Source organism: Phoca vitulina, unplaced genomic scaffold (assembly GCF_004348235.1).
Source record: "Phoca vitulina isolate PV1807 unplaced genomic scaffold, GSC_HSeal_1.0 scaffold15, whole genome shotgun sequence".
In the NCBI taxonomy this organism is placed as follows: Eukaryota; Metazoa; Chordata; class Mammalia; order Carnivora; family Phocidae; genus Phoca; species Phoca vitulina.
The window spans coordinates 21,474,144-21,496,670 of NW_022589718.1; the positions used below are offsets into that span (position 1 = coordinate 21,474,144).

The window sequence follows — 22,527 nt, forward strand, 5'->3', positions numbered from 1 at the left end:
AAGACCTCAATGTGAGACAGGAATCCATCAAAATCCTAGAGGAGAACAGAGGCAGTAACCTCTTTGACATCGGCCACAGCAACTTCTTTCAAGATACATCTCCAAAAGCTAATGAAACAAAAGCAAAAATGAACTTTTGGGACTTCATCAAGATAAAAAGCTTCTGCACAGCAAAGGAAACAGTCAACAAAACAAAGAGGCAACCCACAGAACAGGAGAAGATATTTGCAAATGACACTACAGATAAAGGGCTGGTATCCAAGATTTATAAAGAACTTCTCAAACTCAACACCCAAAAAACAAATAATCAAGTCAAAAAATGGGCAGAAGATATGAAAAGACACTTCTCTGAAGAAGACATACAAATGGCTAACAGACACATGAAAAAATGTTCATCATCATTAGCCATCAGGGAAATCCAAATCAAAACCACATTGAGATACCACCTTACACCAGTTAGAATGGCAAAAATGGACAGGGCAAGAAACAACAAATGTTGGAGAGGTTGTGGATAAAGGAGAACCCTCTTACACTGTTGGTGAGAATGCAAGTTGGTACAGCCACTTTGGAAAACAGTGTGGAGGTTCCTCAAAAATTTAAAAATAGAGCTACCCTATGACCCAGCAATTGCACTCCTGGGTATTTACCCCAAAGACACAGATGTAGTGAAAAGAAGGGCCATATGCACCCCAATGTTCATAGCAGCAATGTCCGCAATAGCCAAACTGTGGAAAGAGCCGAGATGCCCTTCAACAGATGAATGCATAAAGAAGATGTGGTCCATATATACAATGGAATATTACTCAGCCATCAGAAAGGATGAATACTCAACTTTTACATCAACATGGATGGGACTGGAGGAGATTATGCTAAGTGAAATAAGTCAAGCAGAGAAAGTCAATTATCATATGGTTTCACTTATTTGTGGAACATAAGGAATAGCATGGAGGACATTAGGAGAAGGAAAGGAAAAATGAAGGGGGGGAATTGGAGGGAGAGATGAACCAGGAGAGACTATGGACCTGAGAAACAAACAGGGTTTTAGAGGGGAGGGGGGAGGGGGGATGGGTTAGCCCGGTGATGGCTATTAAGGAGGGCACATACTGCATGGAGCACTGGGTGTTATACGAAAACAATGGATCGTGGATCACCACATCAAAAACCAATGATGTATTGTATAGTGACTAACATAACATGAAAAAAAAAAAAGGCCAACTTCAGGAAACACTGAATTAGCTCTTCAGAGAGTATTATGATGGTAAAGTGATCTGGTTTCTCTGGCTGGGAGTGGGAGATAGGGAGTGGAAAACCTGTCAGTCAGGGATGCCAACTGAGTAAAACAAAGAAGCCCTCCTCTCTGGCAGAAGGCCAGAGGCTGAGGGGAGACCAGGACAGAAGGGAGTCCCCTGAGACACCTGGAGTAGAGATAAACTGCTCCCCAGCGTCTGCCTAATGCTCACAATCACCTTTTGTTATTCTCAAGCCTTGTCTTGAGAAGGGGGATGAAGGAGCCATAGCACAAGAGTGTAGTACCCAAGAGAGCGGCCGCTACAGAGACAAGAGGCCCAGGGACCGCTGGGGGGAGTCTGTCAGAAGCAAGCAGATCAGCGGGGGTTCCAGGTCCATGTCCTCCGGAAAACCCTGGGAGGGAACTGGGTCTCCTGAAGTCACGCAGGAGGGGAGCTTGGTCAAAAAAATGAGATTTTATTTTATTATTTTTTTATGGAAATGTATGTATTTTTAATTAAAAATTTTTTTTAGTTCAAGTATAATTAAAAAAAAAAAAGTATAGAGGATGAGAAGTGTATGGAATTGCATTGTTTGGGAAGTTGACCAAAATAGTGAATCACTTCTTTTTAAGTTTTTATTTTAATTCCAGAATCACTTCTGCCTTTTAAGAGATAAGTATGGATGTTAAGCATTTAAAGGTAAACCTAAAATGATACTATTTTAATTTCAAACCAGAGAAAGCCAACATGAAAATTAAGAAAATGCAATCTATCCAACAGTGGGCAGTAAAAAGAGACACATAAAAGCAAAGAAAAAGCATGGCAAATTAAAACCCACAAAATTAAGTCATAGAAATTATGTCACACTATCAATCATAACATATAAACCAGTATTGTATTCTTAATTTAAGGCAGACACTTTATGAATGAATAACAACCACCCAACAATGCAGACAGTATAGGGAACATTAATGTTTATCAAAGAGAGGCTGGTGTAGAAAATTGTGGTACATTTGTAAGATGTGTATCAACATAGATAAACCTTGGAAACAATTTAGGAGAGAGGTGAGATGAGAATGTTATATGGCTGAATACTGCCATGAGTAAAATTCTAGGTTCACACAATGACTTGCACAGCTCACCTTATGTGACCCTTGACTAGTCCTGTCTCTTCAAACTTAACTCTTACCACTCTCCCCTTCAATTATGCTGACCTTTTCACAACTGACCTTTTTTTGCAGTATCTGAGCAAGTGTGTCTTCATGTCAGGGCCTTTCAGTTTGCCTGCGATGTTCTTCCTTCAGATCTACACATGACTTGCTTCTTCACTTCATTGAGGTCTCTGCTCAAAATCAGCCCTTCAGAGAGGCTTTTCCTCACCACTCTATAAAGTGGCATCCCTTGTTGTATTCTATCCATTTATCCTTCCCATGACATTTAATTACTTATTTTTTAATTCATGTTTTTTAAAATCATTTTATTCAAGTATGATTGACATATAATTGTATAATTGTACAAACTGTACATTTTTAATTATATAAGTTGTTGAGTTTGGAGACAAGTGTAAGCCATGAAGACTATGGCACCATAGTCTGTGCCATAAACATATTCATTACTACCAAAATCTTCCTCCTGCCCTATTTAATTATTTATTATTTTGTGATAAAGAATAAAATCTAATATCTATTATCTTAGCAAATTTTTTTATTGTAGCAAATTTTTTAAGTTTACAATACAGTATTGTTAACTAGAGACACTGTGGTGTATAGGAGGAGATCTCCAGGATGTATTCATCTTGCACAACTGAAACTTTGTATCCTTTGGTTAGTGTTTCCCAGTGTTCCCTGGCAACTACCCTTCAACTCTCTGCTTTTCTGAGTTTGAGAATTTTAAATTTCTCCTATAAGTGGTATCATGTGGTATTTGTCTTCCTGTGTCTGGCTTATTTCCTTTAGTATAATGTCCTCCAAGTTCATCCATTTTGTTCCAAATAGCAGAATACCCCCCTTCCCCACCGCTTTTTTAAAGCTGAATAATATTCCATTATATACACACACGCACACACACACACACACACACACACACACAAACACACACCACTTTATTCCTCCATTGTTGGGAATTTCAGTTTCTTTTATATTGTGGCTATTGTGTTTACTGCTGCAGTGAATATGTGAATGCAGATATCTCTTTGAGATGCTGATTTCAATTCCTTTGGATACAGTATATAAGGGCATTGTTGGATCATATGGTAGTTCTATTTTTAATTTTTTGAGGAATCTCCATACTGTTTCCACAGTGGCTGCACCAATTTACATTTCCACATTGTCAGCAACTGTGTACAAGGGTTCCCTTTTTTTCTACATTATTGCCAATGCTTATTATCTTTTGTGTGTGTGTGTGTGGATAATACACATCCTAACTGGTGTGTGGTTCTATCTCATTGTGATTCAAGATGAGGTTATTTATTTGTTTGTTTATTTATTTATTTACATTTTCTGCATTAAGTCATAGGATTTTCTTGTATGTTTTGGAAATGAAATCTTTATCAGATATATGGTTTGCATGTATTTTCTCCCATTACATAGGTTGTTGTTTACTTTTGCGGTGCTTTATAGTTTGATGTAAGCCTGTCTGTTTTTTTTGCTTTTGTTGCCTGTGCTTTCATATTTATAAAATAATGCCAAAGATGATGTCAAGCTTTTTTTTCTATGTTTTCTTCTTGGAGTTTTATGGTTTCAGATATAATTTTGAAGTCTTTAATCCATTCTTAATTTGTTTTTGTGTGTGGTGTGATATGAGTCTAATGTTTCTCTTTTTCTTATGGATATCTAGTTTCACAACATCATTTATTGAAGATACTCTCATTTCCCCATTGTATATTTTTGTCACCCTTGTGAAAGATCAGTTATCACATACCATGGCTCAATTTCTGGACTCTGGTTCTATTTCATTGTTCTATATGTCTGTTTTATGTCAGTGGCATATTTTGATTACTATACATTTTTTAGTTTATTAGATATTTCATTCTTTTAATTCTGTTAAATGGGGTTATTTTCTTAATTTTCTCCTCAGGTAGTTTGTCATTAATGTATACAAATGTAACTTTTTTCTATGTTTATTGGTATCATGCAACTTTACTGAATTTTATTAAACTTTGCTAAGTTTATTAGTTCTAATTGTGTGTGTGTGTGTGTGTGTGTGTGTGTGTGTGTTAGGTCCCACTGAGTTAAATGGGAGACTGAATTATAGGAAGTTATTCACATATTATCAAAGATACTTTTCTTAATCTCTCAGAATACTGATCCCTGTGTTTGGCATTGCATAATGGTGGCTGAGTTAATTAATTATCTGGGAAAACTTCTCACTGTGGTGCCTGTCAGCCTATTTTAACTTTATTAATGGCATGATTTATCACTAAATGTTGTATCAGTGAGGATGCCTTTTAATAGGATGAAGATATATTTCTAAATTTTTACACCTAAATATTTAAATTTTCAATTTATTGAGATATAATATTATCACAATGTATATACATTTTCTTTAAACTCCATCTCTTCTTTAATGGAGTCTTAAAGCGTCCTATGTGAAGGAAACATAAGGTAAATAAAAAATATTATCTATTTGGAGTCATATGACTTTTGATGATCACCTTTTCTTCCTCTATATACTTTTTAAATACATATTAAATATTTATTAAATATTTATCACCATGTGTATAATGTTGTCCTAAAAGAAATATAAATATGTATACATATCCATATGTGTGTGTGTATATGTATCAGGAATGGGAGTGACAGAAAACCCAAAAGATGATGAAAAGTAGTAAAGATTCATGGAGAAGAGAATGTGAGTGAAGATACACCAATCTGGCAGAACTTGGGATTAATCCACTCTAAGGACCCAAATTGTTCTGCCAGCATTAAACCATAGAATAATTTTAAGTATTTCAGATTGTTGTGGATCTGCCTATGTCTGGGGATAGTAGAGAGATCTGGGCAAAGAAAATGCTTTTAAATTTTGTGCTAGTAACTTGATTAAAAGTAGATACTCAAGATTACAACCAATACATTTTTGAAAATAAGGAAACATAAATGGACATATTTATGCACAACAATATGGACAAAATGTTGTAGCCAGTAGCTATATCTTTATTCATTGTGAGTAAACTATAGAGACCAAGAAGCTCATTGTTTGGCCCAGGTCATTAGCTGAGTTTGCACTTGGCTTAATGACTCATAGGTGCTGAAAGCCAACCAGTCTCCTGAAGTACTTTTCTAAAAAGAGCTGCCTGAAGGTGGATGAAGTTTATCACAATACAGTTATTAATCAGTTGGATGTCTTCATTCATTACTTTATCATTTATTTAGCTACAGACTCATTCAGCAAGTAAATGGAGTAGGGCAGTAAGATACAGTGGAATCAGCAAGGATTGATTCAATCATTCCTTCTTCATATTTAGAGTGCATATCATATGGCAGCCCCTGGCACTGTGACGATAAGTTATGCTCCCTTCCCTTCAAGCAGGTCACTGTCTAAGAGATGACTGATATATAAACATATATTTGAAAAATTGGGGCAAGAGCTACAGTAGATATGCTTTTGCATAATGCAGTGGGGTCTCAGGGGAAAGAGGGACCTACATTGTTGTGGGGCTCAGAAGAGACTTCAAAAAGATGACACTACTGTGACATGTTTAGGATAAAGAGACAGTCTTACAAAGGCACAGAGATATAAGAAGACATTGTTGCAACTGAACAATCCAGGAAAAAAATAAATAAATTTCAGGCAATAGAATATAAAGTCTTCACAATGAAAATAGTTGCTTTACAATGTCATTTTTAAATTAGGTTATTTGGGTCATAATTAAAATTTCCAATTTATTGTGTATTATCTTACCACATAAGAATGCAGAGCTCTTTTTTTTTTTTTTTGAAGTATTACAATACTCACAGAAGACTGTTAAGAGGAGATTCCATGTATGTTAACAAGAATTTTACTGAGATAATCTTAGTGTTTGTCAGTGTTTCTCTCCTCTCCTGAAATCTGATTTCTTCAAAAGCAGAACTGTACAAAGCTGAATAATGATATCTTTTTTTTATTTTTCACAATTTTTCCCCACTACCTATCAGAGAAATGACAGATAACTATTTTCAAAGTATGTCATTAATGGTTGAGAAATTAAATAAGTGAAAGCTTACCAATATTATCATTAATTTAGTGTACAATCTTAGCCCAATTATACTCCACTAGATATATTCTCAGCTGTCTGACAAGAGAACTGAACATCTAAATTAAGGAGACATTATCACTGACCATAGAGCCAAGAGGGGAAAACAAATAAAGGGAAGTCTTGTAATCATCAATCCACAGGAATGACCTTGGGTTTATGGTCTCACCATGCCAGACATCACATTAACCACAGGTAAAGCAAGGAAAAATAGAGGTAACAATTCTCACCACATATTTCATGGAGATGAAGGTAGAGTTAATGAGTAAATGTTAGTAAAACATTTTAAGCTCCTTTGTAGGAGGACACTATATAAATATAGAGCAATAGTATTAGTCATTTTAATGGGTTGGGAATTTTTACTGCTTGAGGAAGATACCCTGTATGACTTATGCTGATCTTGCATTGCTGTGTATCCCTTGCCTTACAACACAGCAAAGGTATTTGAAACTTCTAACTTTCTATTATCTCTGAATAGTGGGGACGTGGCAGTCTCAAGTAGGAGCCCTGCACTTAGAGTTCCAAAGGGATAATTTGATATTGAATGGCTTTTGAATTCCATGGCTATGGGTGTCTGTGTTGAGAGAGGTATTATTTATTATTGCTACATACAAAAGAAAATCACAATAAAAAAGGCAAATGCTGAGCTGGAGCATACAACCTCTTGGTCAGGTCGGTGGCTGTAGCAATCCCAGGGCAAACATTCTTATTCTAATAACTCGGCAGCCCCACTCCCCTTACTCTCTCAAGCAATAAAAGGCCAAACAAATCATTACAGGTTCAACCAGAGAGCAAAGCTTTCGAAGATGACAATCTACCGTTCATTTCACACAGTGGCATTGAGTGATGTTGGAGCCCCGAATAGGAAGGCAGTATTATAAATTTCTCAGAGAACTAGATTTTACCAGTCTGTTTCAAAAAGGGAAACTTAAAGGCCCAAGTTTGTGTGAATATATCCAGAGGTGCAAATTTCATTTTTTCTCTGGCAAATATACTGATATGGGTAGTGCTGCTAGGAAAAAGTGCTTTATAGTAGGGAAATTTCTTATTTTAAGGACTGTGATGTGCAGTACTAATAGGCATTCTCCTTTGCAAACCTTCCTGCTTGAATCACATTGGAAACCTTAAACAGCTAGCATAAGAACTGCCTCCATTATTTCTCTACCCTTAAATTCTTAAAAATTTGGGCCCCATTCTCTATATTGTCATTGGTCACATTTCTATACAACTTGTCTTATGTTTTTCCCCCTGTTCTGTCTCCTTCCATGTCCTTATTAATTCACGGCATCCACATAGATATCTTCACCTTGGAGTCACATAGCCTTGCCCTTCCTGACTCAGGAGAACTTTATTCTGCTTCGGTTAACCTTCTCCTGTGACTGATCCCCAGACCACATCATCTCTCAGACTATTCGATCTTTGAAACTATAAGTCCTTAGATTCCCTTCCTATTCTTTTTCTTTCTTTATGTCAGCATCCTATCCCTTTACCTTTCTCATGAAGTTGTGGCTTTATTGTGACCTTCATTCACTTGTCTTGCCATTTCTCATGATCTCTCAGTTCCCTCTTGACATAAAGCCATTTCCAACCTAGCTTGGATCTCAAAGTCAGTAAGAGCTCTCTCTCTAGCGCCTTCCATTTTTCTGTTCCCCTGTCCTTCCACTGACATGACTTGGACAGTTTTGAAAATAGAATCAACTCCTGGGTTTCTGTGTTCCTACTTCCTCTAAAAAATGTCATGTAATAATGGTGATAGTCTCATAACCCTTGTATGAACTCCAGACTCAGCCAGACTTAGGACTTTTTTGGAAACCTCAGTTCTATTATTTAGATTCTCTTCTTTCTCGTGTTCTCCAAATCATCTTTTCTATATCCCTCCCAGCAGATGATTTATAACATATAATTCACTGAGATTATGAGACATGGATTTCCCCAGCTTCTCTTACTTCAAGATCAAAATCTATATTCCCTATTCCTGTAATCTTATCATATTAGTAATCAGGGGTGACACTAAAAATATTTAACAACTAGGGAGGAACTGATTCCAAATGATCAGAACTAGAATGTATGCATTTGGAGGCCTTCTGCTGGGGCTTGGTGTCAGGGAGGGATGGAAAACAGGTCATGGCCAAGGAGAGAGCACTGAGGCAGGTGCATTCAGATTAGCAGTCACACAACAACCACTGTGAAAATATTTTGATATTTTCAAAACAGCTTTATTGAATCTTTCTCCCTGTTATACAGAAAGAATCTCCTCCCCCCAAAACACACACGCTCCTGCGCACAGCACACTTTTGTGGACCTCACACTTTCTCTGGAATTTTGTTAAGTGTTCTCTTGAGGGCCAAAGTCTAACCATCTATCTGTAAACCACTCATATTTTCATTATCATAAAACTATCATTCACTTTAACTATCTTTTCACTTACTATCTTTTACTTTTTAACCTCCTTAGAAGATTTATTCACCTAACGTTGCATTTAATTTCAACGCACTTCAGTGCGGCTCCTGACCTTACTTCTGTGAAGAAACACCATTAGCTTGGCCTTCATGGCCCCTCACCTGCTAACTTTCAGGCTTCCCTTTTTCATCCCATCCTGCCTGACACATTGGGAGCACTTAGACTTGTTAACACTCTTCTTCCCATAGTTTTTCTCTTTTTTGATTTTTATGACACATGTTCTCAGACTTCATTTGCTTTCAGGACATTATCTTCTGGGCTCCTTCCATGGCTGTCCTCTCTGCATCTATCTCTTAAATGTGAGTGTTCTTTAGACTTATGTTCTCAGTCCTGTTCCTTACATTCTTTAGTCACTTCCTGGCTTACATTATTGAGGACTACTGCTTTGGATAGTTGCCCACCCCCTATCCTTACACAGATAAATACACTCTTGCTATACAAGCATGCACACATCTATACAAGTTGAGCCTTATGTGTCTAGCCACGATCTTCCTTTTATCTTATTTGGGGTTGATTGAGCTTTTGAGGACTACAAGTTTATAATTTTCATAAAATTTGAGAAGTGGTTTGCTCAAAATTTAAATTTTGTTTTCTGCCCCATGTCTTTATCTATCTTCTGGGGATTTCAATTATTACTCTATTGGAATGTTGAAAATTATCTCATAGATTATTGAGGGTCTTATTTTCCTTCATTTTTAAAAATTTGTTCTTCACAGTAAGTAATTTCTATTCATCTAACTTTGGGATCACTGATTCTCTTGCCATCTCAAATCTGCTATTGTTCCCTCAAGTGACTTTTTTTTTCCATTTCAGATATTTTACTTTTTAATTTCTGGAGTTTCCATTTCTTTTTCATAGTTTACACTTTCTCATTGATATCCCTTACTTATATTTAATAATTTTTCTTTATTATTTGAACATATCTTCTTTTGATTATTTGAACCTATTTATAATATATATTTTGAAGCCTTTTTTGCTAAATCAAACATCTGTGCCAGTCAGATTCAGTTCCTATTGACATTTTTTACCCTGAAAATGCCTGACAATTTCCTGACCCTTTTATATATAATATCTTTTGTTTGAAAGTTGAACATTGTAGAAAACACTTTGTAGCAGCTCTGGATTCTGTTTTGTTCCTCTGAAGGATGTTGGTTTTATTTTGCTTTGCTTTGATTTAATAAGCAATTAACTTGCTCGGACTCAAACTGCAAAATAGTGTACAACCACTAATATCTCATATCAGGTTTTTCTTTGTGCTTTTTATTTATTTTTATTTTTTAGTATATGTGCTGCCAAATTGAACATTTTATTTTTTTAAATATTTATTTATTTATTTATTTATTTGAGAGAGAGGGAGACAGAGTGCACGGGGTGGGGGGTGGGGGCAGAGGGAGAGGAAGAAGCAGACTCCCTGCTGAGCAAGGAGCCTGATGTGGGGCTTGATCCCAGGACCCAGAGATCATGACCTGAACCAAAGGCAGACATTTAACCAACTGAGCCATCCAGGTGCCCCTCTTTGTGCTTTTTAAAATATTTTCTGGATTCATGAGGTCTTCCTTTTAGCTATATTATTTGGTGATTATGCAATTACTTATACAGACGTTATGTTGAAACATACCAAGCCAGAAAAGTTTCCACTTTTTGCCACCTGAGCATTGTTCAAGCTGAAGAATGCGTTAAAAGATACAGCATATTCACAGCTCTTTTCAGGGTTTTGATATTCACTGTGCCCTCTAGCATCCCCTGTATACATGTTTCATTTTAGTTGAGAAGTTGTTCATCGATGTGTTTGTTGTTTCAACCATTTTATATCTGTATCTACATGAGCGAGTCTTTCTTACTTCAACTATTTATCCTTAAGTTCTTAGCTCCTTTTTTGGTTACCCCAAATCCAGTTTACCACCTCCATCTAGTAAACCTGTAAGTTTACATTGCCTAAATTGTGGAGAATGGAGATATCTCTATGTATCCACCCCCCACCACCACCACCAATGAACAAAAAACTGGCCTTTTTATTTGATTCAGCACCAGATTTTCATGTGTAAACTGTTCTCACATCATTGCTGGCATTTTGTCATTTTCCCAAGGCCTGGAATGATTTCTTTTACTATTTTTATCTATGTTTATATTTATCTTCTGTAGATTAGAATAGCCTGACTTCTTCATGTTGCCCTTACACAGAGTGGAATGCAGATAAAGATATTTAATCTTCCATTTTATTGAAAATTGTTTCTAAGGTACAAAAATGAATCACCTTACCACTCCAAAATTCCTTAATGGCTAAAGCTAACTCCCTTAATTATTACAACTAACAAAAAATAGTAATCTAGTTATATTACAAATACAAAAGTATAAACAAAATATAATTATTAATTTTTCTAATTTTTATATTTTGTGATTTATTTGTCCATTTGAAGAGTGCTTTAGCTGTGCTAATTTTTCTCCAAACAGCTACTTTTGGATTCCATGGACATATGAATTCACTTAGCACCACAAAAATGACCACTTCTAAGGAGGCTTCCCCTTCCAATGAACACCTCTGTGATTCATACATGCTTTGAACATGTCTGCCTGTTTTGTCAAAGTGAGCTTCTAAATCATAGCATAGTTCCAAGCATCAGAGAAGATACTAAATGGGTGATTGCATAGTGTCAGCTATCACATCATCAATGTACAGGACTTTATTTCCAGTCATTTTATTTATGTTTATGGTCACAAGATTCCAAATAGTATGTCCTACTTCTGGGACAGGGTGATAAGAGATGTTTAGATATATGTCCCAATTTTTGGTTTAGAAAATGTGGTCGGATGAATGGATAAAGAATATGTGGTATACATACACAATGAAATATTATGCAACCACCAAAAAAAAAGTGAAATCTTGCCATTTGCAATGACATGGATTATTATGCTAAGCGAAATAAATCAGTCAGAGAAAGACAATTATCATATGATCTCACTGACATGAGGAATTTAAGAAACAAGGCCGAAGATCATAGGGGAAGAGAGGAAAAAATGAAACAAGAAGAAACCAGACAGGGAGACAAACCATAAGAGACTCTTAACCATAGGAAATAAACTGAGGGTTGCTGGAGGGGAGGAGGTGGGAAGGATGAGGTAACTGGGTGATGGACATTGGGGAGGGTATGTGTTGTAATAAGCACTGGGTATTATATAAGATTGATGAATCACAGACCTGTACTTCTGAAACAAATAATACATTATATGTTAATTAATTGAATTTAAATTAAAAAATATTTTTCTCTTAAAAGAAAATGTGGTCAGGTACTTATTACTAAAGTATTGAAAAGGAAGTTTTAAAACTATAATGCACGGGGCGCCTGGGTGGCTCAGTCGTTAAGCGCCTGCCTTCGGCTCAGGTCATGATCCCAGGGTCCTGGGATCGAGCCGCGTATCGGGCTCCCTGCTCAGCAGGAAGCCTGCTTCTCCCTCTCCCACTCCCCCTGCTTGTGTTCCCTCTCTCGCTGTGTCTCTATCTATCAAATAAATAAAATCTTGAAAAAAATTAAAAAAAAAATAAATAAAACTATAATGCGTTTAAGATTTTTACAAGCTTACAGATTCTAGTAACAAAACAATAAATATCTATTTTCTCTCTTTTTTTTTTTTTTTTGGTCTCATTTGATTTATACCTAAAAGAAGGGTTTCTTATCTAATTAGGTTGAGGCAATATGAACTCACATGAAAATACTCATACATATATTCAAAAGAAGAAATATCATAATGGTTATTAGCATGATATGTAATGTTCTTGACATAAATTCAGTTGCTGTTTTTTTTAATCCCCCAACTTGCTATTAACTTCACATTACATATCTCTTTTGCATTACTTTTCTTAGTAAAACAAAAAAGGAGGCATTAGCAAGGCAGAAGTAAGTTACATTTTTTTTTTTTAAATGCCTTTTGGCAATTAACTTTTCCTTGTTTTATGAAAGGCAGGTATTGATACACAAGCAAATTCCTGTGTGTTTCCTCTTTCAATATTAAAGCAATCTAAGAAGTCTTAGTTGTATTCTTCAGGCTAAATTCCCTGTAAACATGTCCCTATTAAGATCAATTGCAGGGCGCCTGGGTGGCTCAGATGGTTGGGCGTCTGCCTTCGGCTCGGGTCATGATCTCAGGGTCCTGGGATCGAGTCCCGCATCGGGTTCCCTGCTCAGTGCAGAGCCTGCTTCTCCCTCTCCCTCTGCCCCTCCCTCTGCTTGTGCTCTTCTGTGTATCTTTCTGTCAAATAAATGAATAAAATCTTTAAAAAAAAAAAAAAAGATCAATTGCAGTGCCTTTCTCTTAAAAGGATTCCAAATAAACAACAGTAAATCATGCTGCTAGGTTTCCAGTATTGCAAATCTGCATGGGAATAACAGTAAACAATATATTGAAAACAATTCTCTGAAACTCTGGAGAATAAAATGAATTCAGAGGACATGCAATAATGAGCTGCATTGCAAAGCTGGGATTAGGAGGGATACTTTTGCTTTGGGAACAATATTTGACAGTATTTTTTAGATTTATTTTTTATTGCAGCATGGTTAAGAATTTTCTTTCAAAATGTTAACCAAAATAAAATTGAACATGTTTCACATCAAAATGTAGCAGAGACAAATCAATGTAAATACATCTTGTCTTAACCTAGTTAGACAAGAAATCTTTCTTTTGGGTGTAAGTAAAATGACAGTATTTACATTTATGACCACTGTCTCATGCAAATTCCTTTCAGTAGCAATATGATTCAATTTCTGTTATGTTTAAAATTCAACATTAATGAGCTACTAGAAGTGGGCATGTATGGGACAGGAAACTTTCTGTTGTTGATTCTTTTTTTTTTTTTTTTGCATTTATTCTGCAGAATTTACTCCTGGGCCATAAGTTTTTGTTTCTTCAGTTTCTTCTGGGATATCTTTTTCTTCTGTGCAACCTCCTCTTCTGGTTTAGGAACAATCTGCTCTTTTTCAGTAAGGATCATCTCAGTGCGGCAGGGAAGCTCATGTATGGGTTAATCTGACCATGAGCCCTGTACGTTCTACACCACATCTTGGGGGCTTTGTTACCTAGATGTGCTCAATGACCAGAGAATCAACATCTAAACCCTTACGTTCAGCATTACTCTCTGCATTTTTAAGCATGTGCAGTAAAATTCAGCACTCTTCTTGGGCCACCGACCCTGTGCCCAGCCCCACTGTTTGGCCTGGGCACACCTACCAGCTCCACCATTGTAGTGATGGAATGGGACACACTGCTTCTGTAAAGTGACGTCTTTCAGATACTTGGTCACTTTTCGGATAGGCATACCCTTGATGGCCTGGGCAGTTTCACGTGTGTTCTTAAAGTGAATATGAAGATTTGAACCTCTTGATTTACATGATTTCATAGGGTTTTCTGGGTCAAGCGAATAGCAAACCATTTTCAGAGGTCACCTCAGGCCGCTTAGGGGACTCTGTTGTTGATTCTTACATATTAAAGCAAATTAATTAAAGATACCTTATCAACTCAATTTTTGGCCAGTCTTAGGTCAATGTCACTCTTAACATTTTTTTTTATGTCGTTTGATGAAAATAAGTCATAAAAATTTAAAAACTGAGGGATAATATTATTCAAGAAATATGCACATGTTAACATCTTTTCCAACAAAAATTCTCTGAGGTGGTGCCAAAGAGAACAATTCACTTCTTAAGAAAGATGCAAAAATTTACATTTTTAATGTTAAAACAGCTAATATCTCAGTCTGAGTGCCAAACCTTTTTCAATCTAGATCAAATCCAAAACAATTCCAAAAAATAATAAGTCCATAAGGAATGCTATACAATGCTATTAATGTCATTAAGTAAGTTTAAATCAGCTTCCAAAGTGTAATTCTGAATTTACTGCAGAGTTCTTCATGATGTAAAAACAGTCCATTTGGTCAACTGTATATATAAGCTATCAACAGATAGTGATCTAACTAGGAAATTTACTGTATTTTATTTGTTGGTAGCAGCTCCCTACAATCTTTGGAGGCTGAAATGAGAAGATATTTATTTATCTTTATTAAATAATCTCACAACTCATAACTATTCTACAATGCAGTATAACATTATCACATATGCTTAATAAATGAATGAAAATATCTGAAGTTGTGAGATTTCACAGTATTACCACATTCAGGGTTACATCTTTGATTTGTAGTCTTTACTATTCAAAACTGCTGTTACAGAATTTCACTATTCTGAATAAAGGTTAAGGAGAAAAACCAGACAAGTTGGAAAAAAAAATTCCAACTGAGCAAAGGGAGTAAACCCTGAATGTTCAACATTTGCTTGTTTTGTTTTTCTATCAGTATCTTCTCTCTACATCCTAAAGGAATGGATATAAGAATTTTACATTAGCCAGGCATTCTTCTTTTACCTTCTACTTACTGGAAGTAAATAGATAGATGTAGAGATAGACAGATAGATGAAGAGATGGTTTCTAAAATAAAATTTAACAAATATACCCAGGGAGTCCAGTTGAAAAACTTTTGCTCTCTTGAAGTTTGTATTGTAAACAAAATCACCACCAAGTATAATCACCATCCCCTTAAACCAGAAGAGAATCTTTAGGCATGTGTCAGTGGGATGCTTTAGTGTGTATCCAGTTTTGTTTTTGTTTTTCTTATGGTCTTACATCTGTGACCACACTGTTCTCTCCAACTAATGTTTTACTTGTTAAAGCATCGTTTCTGGAAATAGTGCAACATGCTTTTTCATTCCATGAATAAAATGTTTACTGAAAGGGGGTATTTCATGCTATGATAATTTTCCTGGCCAGACAGAATGTAACAATAAACATTTGTTTTACTCCTGATCCCCACAACAGGAAGATGTCTGCCAAAACTGTGGTTGTGAAAAGCATTTCCTCAGAAAGGGATAAGGAGAATATAACCATGGATTTGATTGTATATTCTAGTCTATAAAATGTGTCAGAGTCACCAGTCACCAGCCAAACTTTTCCTCCCTCTTTTTTTTTTTTTTTGCCTTTTATCTAATAAAATGCAAGAACTCTGAGGCAGGGGAAAGCAATAGAGAACTTTACCATACAACTCTTAGTTTTAAAATTGTTACCATTAAGTATTTTTCAAACCTTAGATCAGTGTTTTGTGAAAACCTTTAAAAAATGTAGATGCTTTGAGATACATATAAGTGAATAAAAAGTAATTGTTCCCTCCGTCTGAAACTTTTAATAAATAATTATAGCTCTTGATTGGACCCTTATAATTAGTTATAGCATTTGAGGATCACTATTTCTATTCTTAGCAGTCAGAGAGGAGGAAGCCAAAGTACCTGGAAGGTCAAATACTTACATCAGAGATGATTCTAGAATAAGGGAATCAAAATTTCAAGGTTAAAAAGAACTTCTAGACCAAAATCCTATCTGTTTCTTAAATCTCTGTTTGGACCTCTCTGCCACGCCTTTGCTGCTAATAATAGGTTGAATATTTGCTATCTCCTGTGGCATACTGGTCTATCTTTGAATGTCTCAGTTTTAGGTATTCATTCCAGAAATTGAGTTGGTATTTGTTAATGATGAAACATCTTGTTATTGGTCCCAATTCTACTTTAGGTGAAAGTATAGTGTAAGCATAATCCCTTTTCTGTACATTAATCTTTCAAATGTTTGAAAAAAACTACCAGATTCCTAGTTAAGCCTTCTCATCCACATGCTTAAAATTAGTCATCTTCTCAACTTTGTCCCACTTCATACAACATCCCTAAGTCCTGGTTGTTCTCTTTGGCCCTTGGTCCAGTGCACCACTTCAAATGTGGAGCCGAAAATTGAACACAGTTCTCCAGATTTAGCAAGGAATAAAAATAAGAAGCAATGTTTTCCCTATAATTAGGATTCAAATACTCTATTATATCTCTTGATTTATAATGTTATTCAACATGGATTTCCTCTCTAGTTGTTCCATTTGTTATTGAAAATGGAGTATGAAAGCATATATGAAAGTTGAACTGCGTATTTCTTCAATTCTTATATCATTTAATGTCATCATATTGGGGGTTAAGGTTTCAATATATGAACTTTGGGGAAGCACATTCAGTCCATAACAAACCTGTGAAAAACCCCAGCTAATATCATACTTCGTGATGCAACTATGAATGCTTTCTCCTGAGATTAGAGAAAAAGAAAGATAAACACTCCCAACCTTTTCTATTCAACATTTTACCATACATTTTATGCAGGAAAATTCAACAACAGTAACAATAACAACAAAAATGTCCAAATTGGAATGGAAAATGTAAATCTACATCTATTTTCAAATGACATGATATTGTGTATAGAAAATTACAAGGACAACCCAAAACACTGTTATAGATGATAAATAGATTCAAGGTTATAGGATAGAAATTGACAGACAAAAATCAATTGTCATATCGTCATATAAAAAATCAACTTAGAATGGATCAGAGACTTAAATATAAGTGTCAAAGCCATAAAATTCTTAGAATAAAACATAGGTGAACATCTCCATTATCTTTGGTTAGTCATTGATATCTTGGATAATAATAAAGCACAAGCAGCTGAAGAAAAAGTAGATAAATTGGGCTTCCTAAAAATTGAGTCTTTTGTGTTTTAATGGATACTATTGAAGAAGTGAAAAGACAACTGGCATAATGGGAGAAGATATTTGCAAATCATATAATTGATAAGGGTTGGTGTCCAGAATACATGAAGAGCTGTTATAAATCAAAAACAAAATTGGGGTGCCTGGGTGGCTCAGTTGGTTAAGTGTTTGCCTTCAGCTTAGGTCACGATCCCAGGGTCCTGGGATGGAGCCCTGAGTCAGGCTCCTGGCTTAGTTGAGAACCTGTTTCTCCCTCTCCCTCTGCCCCTCCCCCCTGCTCGTGTTCTCTTGCTCTCTCTTTATATCTCAAATAAATAAACAACATCTTAAAACCATAACCCAATTTAAAAATGGGTAAAGGATTTAAATAGACATTTCTCTAAAGAAGATATACAAATGGCCAATAAGCCCATGAAAAGATGTTCAGCATCCTGTTCATTGAGGAAAAACAAATCAAAACCATATTGAGGTACAACTTCACTTCCACTATAATGGCTATAATTAAAGAGGCAGTATCACATGTTGGAGAAGATGTAGAGAAATTGGAACCCTCTTACATTGCTAGTGGGAATGTAAAATGTATACAGAAATACAATTGATTTTTGTGTATCAATTTCTATCCTATAATCTCAAATCTGTTTATCATCTCTAATAGTGTTTTGGGTGTCTTTAGAATTTTATATATACAAATGTCTTGTTTGGAAAATAATCTGGCAGTTTTACACATGTTGAAACATAGTTATTATATGACCCACAAATTCCACACATAGGTATATATCCAAGAGAATTGAAAACATATGTTTACATAAAAATATGTGCATCCATGTTTATATAGCATCCTTATTCATAATAGCCAAATAATGGAAACTCAAATGTTTATCAACAGGTGAATGGATAAACAAAATGTGGTATATCCATACTAGAGAATATTCAGTCATAAAAGGAATGAGGTATAGATTCATACTACAACATGAATGTATCTTGAAAACAGTATATTAAATGAATGAAACCCCAGGCAAAAGGCCACACATTGTATGATTCTACTTATGTGAAATATTGGGAAGAGGCAAATCCAGAGACCAAAGGAAACAGGATTAGTTGTTTCCAGGGCTAAGGGAGTAACTGTTAATAGGTAGGGGTTTTCTTTTTGGGGTACTGAAATGTTATGGAAGTAGATAATTTTGATGGTTGCATGAATATATGAAAAAGCACTGAGTTATACAGTTTAAAATGTTAAATTTTATGGAATATGAATCATATCTCCAAGTTGTTCTTGCCTAGCTTGACCATTTTTGTGGGCACTTAAGTATTCCTCTATGCCTTGGCTAACATAAAACTATCAACATTTTGCGGGGCTTTGCTTCAGGTAGATAAACTTGTGCTACAAATAGATGCCATGAGATACTCTCTATGTAAAGAAAGCCTTTTTCTTCTTCTTCTTCTTCTTCTTCTTTTTTAATCCCTTGGCATTTCTTCAAAGTAGTTCCATTTAAGTTCCACATTGCTGGTCTCTATAATCTCTGAAAATGCTATATATATATAATGTCAAGAATTACACAACTTTCTTACGGAGTGCTTTATCCTTCTTACGGAATTTCTGAAGTACTTGGATAAAGAAAAAGCTTGTATTATGGCCCTTTGAAAGAAAGATTCAGTTCGTTCCTGACAAAGGCCCAAACTGGACAAATAATCCTATATGTAGAGTGCAGTTTCATCTTCAGTGATACTATTTAAACACAGTATAAATTTTACTATTTTAATATTTTATATACAAAACCAGGTAGGGAACATTTTCCCTCAAGTCTTCCCCCATTCTTGGTATAACGAGAAGGGAAATGTATACCATTGTTACTTATTTAATATTTATGAAGTAAAAAACATTGCAACATAGGTGGAAACAAGATTGATCAGTCCATGCATTGCTGTGAATTTTAGTCATGAAGTATTGAATGTAAGGAACAGTAAGTTGGCAAGAAAGAGCTGGGCATGTTATGATCATTTTGATGATTATTTTTTTCTCTACACCTCTTATTGTTATATTTAATTTTGATGACACATCTCAAAATGTTTGCATATGAATATTCCTCCCAGACACTCTGCTAGCGTAAAATTGTCCAAGGTTCTAACAACTGCTTTTCAAAATATCCATGCACTCTAAATAGGTACTTCGATTTATTTTCTAATCAAATAATAATATTCTTGACATGAAACTAGAGTATACAAACATAATGTATCAGGCAGTTTGATCAATCATATATTCCTATGGAATGGGATTTTTCCAGAAGCATAAAAGTACAGCTTCTACTCCTTGAGATATTCTACACACATACATAAAGTATATTCATTAATGAGTGTTAACATAAGAAAATAGTATGAAGAAGTACTGTAAAGGACATGAGTCAAATAGGTGTGGAGTGCTGTTAAAGACCCTTGTCATCTAAGGACTAGATCATTGAAACTGCCTGGAGATGTGATTCCCACCCTCTAGCTTCATTCATCTTTTTCAGTCTGTATACCTCTGATAAATCAGATGAAGCGCTTCTTCTGCAAGACCTATAAAATCTTAAAATAATGATTACACACGACACTTATAGAACATTTATATATATATATATTATCTCACCTAATTTTTACAGTAGCCCTATAAGCCAGGCAGAACAGGTCTTACTATACCTTTAACAAAGAGGAAAATCAAGTCACAGAGGTATAAAATTACTTATCAGAAATAGTTCAGATACAAATAGGTTAAAGGTAAAAGTGTGGAAAAACACTTATCAGGTAGATAGTAATCAAAAGAAAGGTGGATTAGCTATTATTGATAATGGAACAAAGTAGACTTTAGGCAGTGAACATTTTGTATTTTGTAATGACATTTTGTAATGATAAAAAGGTCAAATCACCAAAAAGCCATAACAATCCTAAATGTGTATACATCTAAGAACATAGCTTCAAAATATATGAAGCAAAACTTGTCAGAAATTAAAGAAAAAATAGTCAAATTCATAATTATAGTAAAGGACTTTTAACAGTTTTCTCTCAGTAATTGATAGAAAAAGTAGACAATTAGTAAGGATATAGAAGGCCAGGAAAACACTATGAAACACATTTAAGCTAATTGAATTTATAGAACACAATACAATAGCAAAATAATGCACATTCTTTTCAAGTGCACAGGGATCATTCACCAAGATAGACCTTATTCTGGGCCATAAAAAAACCTTTATTAAATTGAAAAAAATTGAAACCAAACTATGCTTCCTGACCTAGTAGAATTAATGTGTATTAAAGAACTTGATCTATAGTTTAAAACTCCAAAAGCAAAAACTGCATGTATAGACAAATTCACTGAATTTGAAAGAAAAAAAAAAAACACTTAAGGAAGAAATACTATAAATTCTATATTTATATTAGAATATTCTGTATATATTATATCAAACTTTCCCTGAAAATAGAAGTAGGTCTACTTTCCAATTCATTTTAGGAGGGTATAATTACCTTATTAACAAAATCAGAGAAAGACATTTCAAGATAAGCCAACTACAGGCCTTTATATCATCCCTCTTGAGTATAAACACAAAATTTCTCAAAACAATTTTATTAAATAGAACCCAGTGATACATAATATAGATAGTACATCATAGCAAAATATGTTTTATCCTGAGCATTCAAGGTTCATTTAACGGTTGAAAATCAAACAATGTAATATGCCATATCAATGTACTAAAGATGTATAACCATATGACGTATTCAAAATAGATGCAGAAAAAAAATTTAGCTCCCATTCATTAAAATAAAAAAAAAAAAACTCTCAGCAGGCTAGGAATATAAAGGAACATTTTCAACCATAAAAAGGGCATTTACAAACAACTTATATTTAACAACAATAATAAAGTATATTTATTTACCAATTAAAGGACATTTAGTTGGTTTTCAGTTTTTGGCAATCATGAATAAAATTCCTACAAACATCCACACACAGAGTTTTGTGTGCATGTAAGTATTAACTTCTCATAGGTAAATATCTAGGAGTGGCTTTTCTGGTATATATGATAAGTGCGTGTTTAACTTTGTTAGAAACTTCCAAACTGTCTTCCAGTTTTCATTCCCACCAACAATTTCTGAGTGAGCATCTCAGTTCTGCACCCTTGCCAGTACTTGGTGGATTATGGAGAACAATCCACCATATCCACTTGTTTTTCAGTGTCTTGTAGAGATAATTGCTTCAAGGACTTTCAATCCTCCAGAAAGGAATCTTTATATATTGTGGATAAAGGATTTCCTGTGAGGTCTGAACTTCCTGTGAGGTCCGTGCCAGTCTTCTTGCTGGGCTCTTAACCTGATTGCTAGTGGGTGTGATCTCTCCATTTCAGGAGATGCTGTGTTCCCTTTCCCTTAGATAACTCTTTCCTGTTTTCTGCTCTTTAGCCGTCTGATACATTTTCCCATAAGGTGAGCATCAATGGCACTTGCTGGGTGTTATTAAATATAATGAGGAGACTTGGTAACAACTGACAACTGGCCATCAATGGTAGTTTCAAAAGCAACACAGCCTCCCCTGTTCTATATCATTTGAAACGGTGGATTTAAACATCTACCATTGATCACCTTTGAAAGGCAGGTGGTCATTCTAACAATAACAGACCACTTCCTCTAGATGTGTTTGATGCTTTCCTAGAGGGTACCAGGTGGTTATTGAATAAGAACAAGGAAGAATTTATGCCAATATTTTTAAGTCTCTTCTGCAGATGAAGTAGCCTCCCTCAAAGGCTACTCTAGACTCCAAGCAGGTAGAATAGTCACACCTCTGTAAGATGCTATAGCTTATTATATGTATTCAGAGCATTTACAGATACAAAAAATGCTGGCATAGGGCACAGCTCTTTTCCTTTGTGGAGAAATGATCACTGACCCAAATTGAAAAACCTTATAGAATCAAATGTAAGCAAAAAAAAAAAATAAAAAAAAAAAAAAAAATATATATATATATATATATATATGTATGTATA

The 22,527-nt window shown here is 35.1% G+C and overlaps 1 pseudogene; it reads right to left on the reverse strand.

Moving 5' to 3' along the window:
- The window catches only part of LOC116637715, a 28,316-nt pseudogene extending 14,089 nt beyond the window's left edge, over positions 1–14,227 (reverse strand).
- Positions 14,228–22,527: the final 8,300 nt, after the last annotated feature.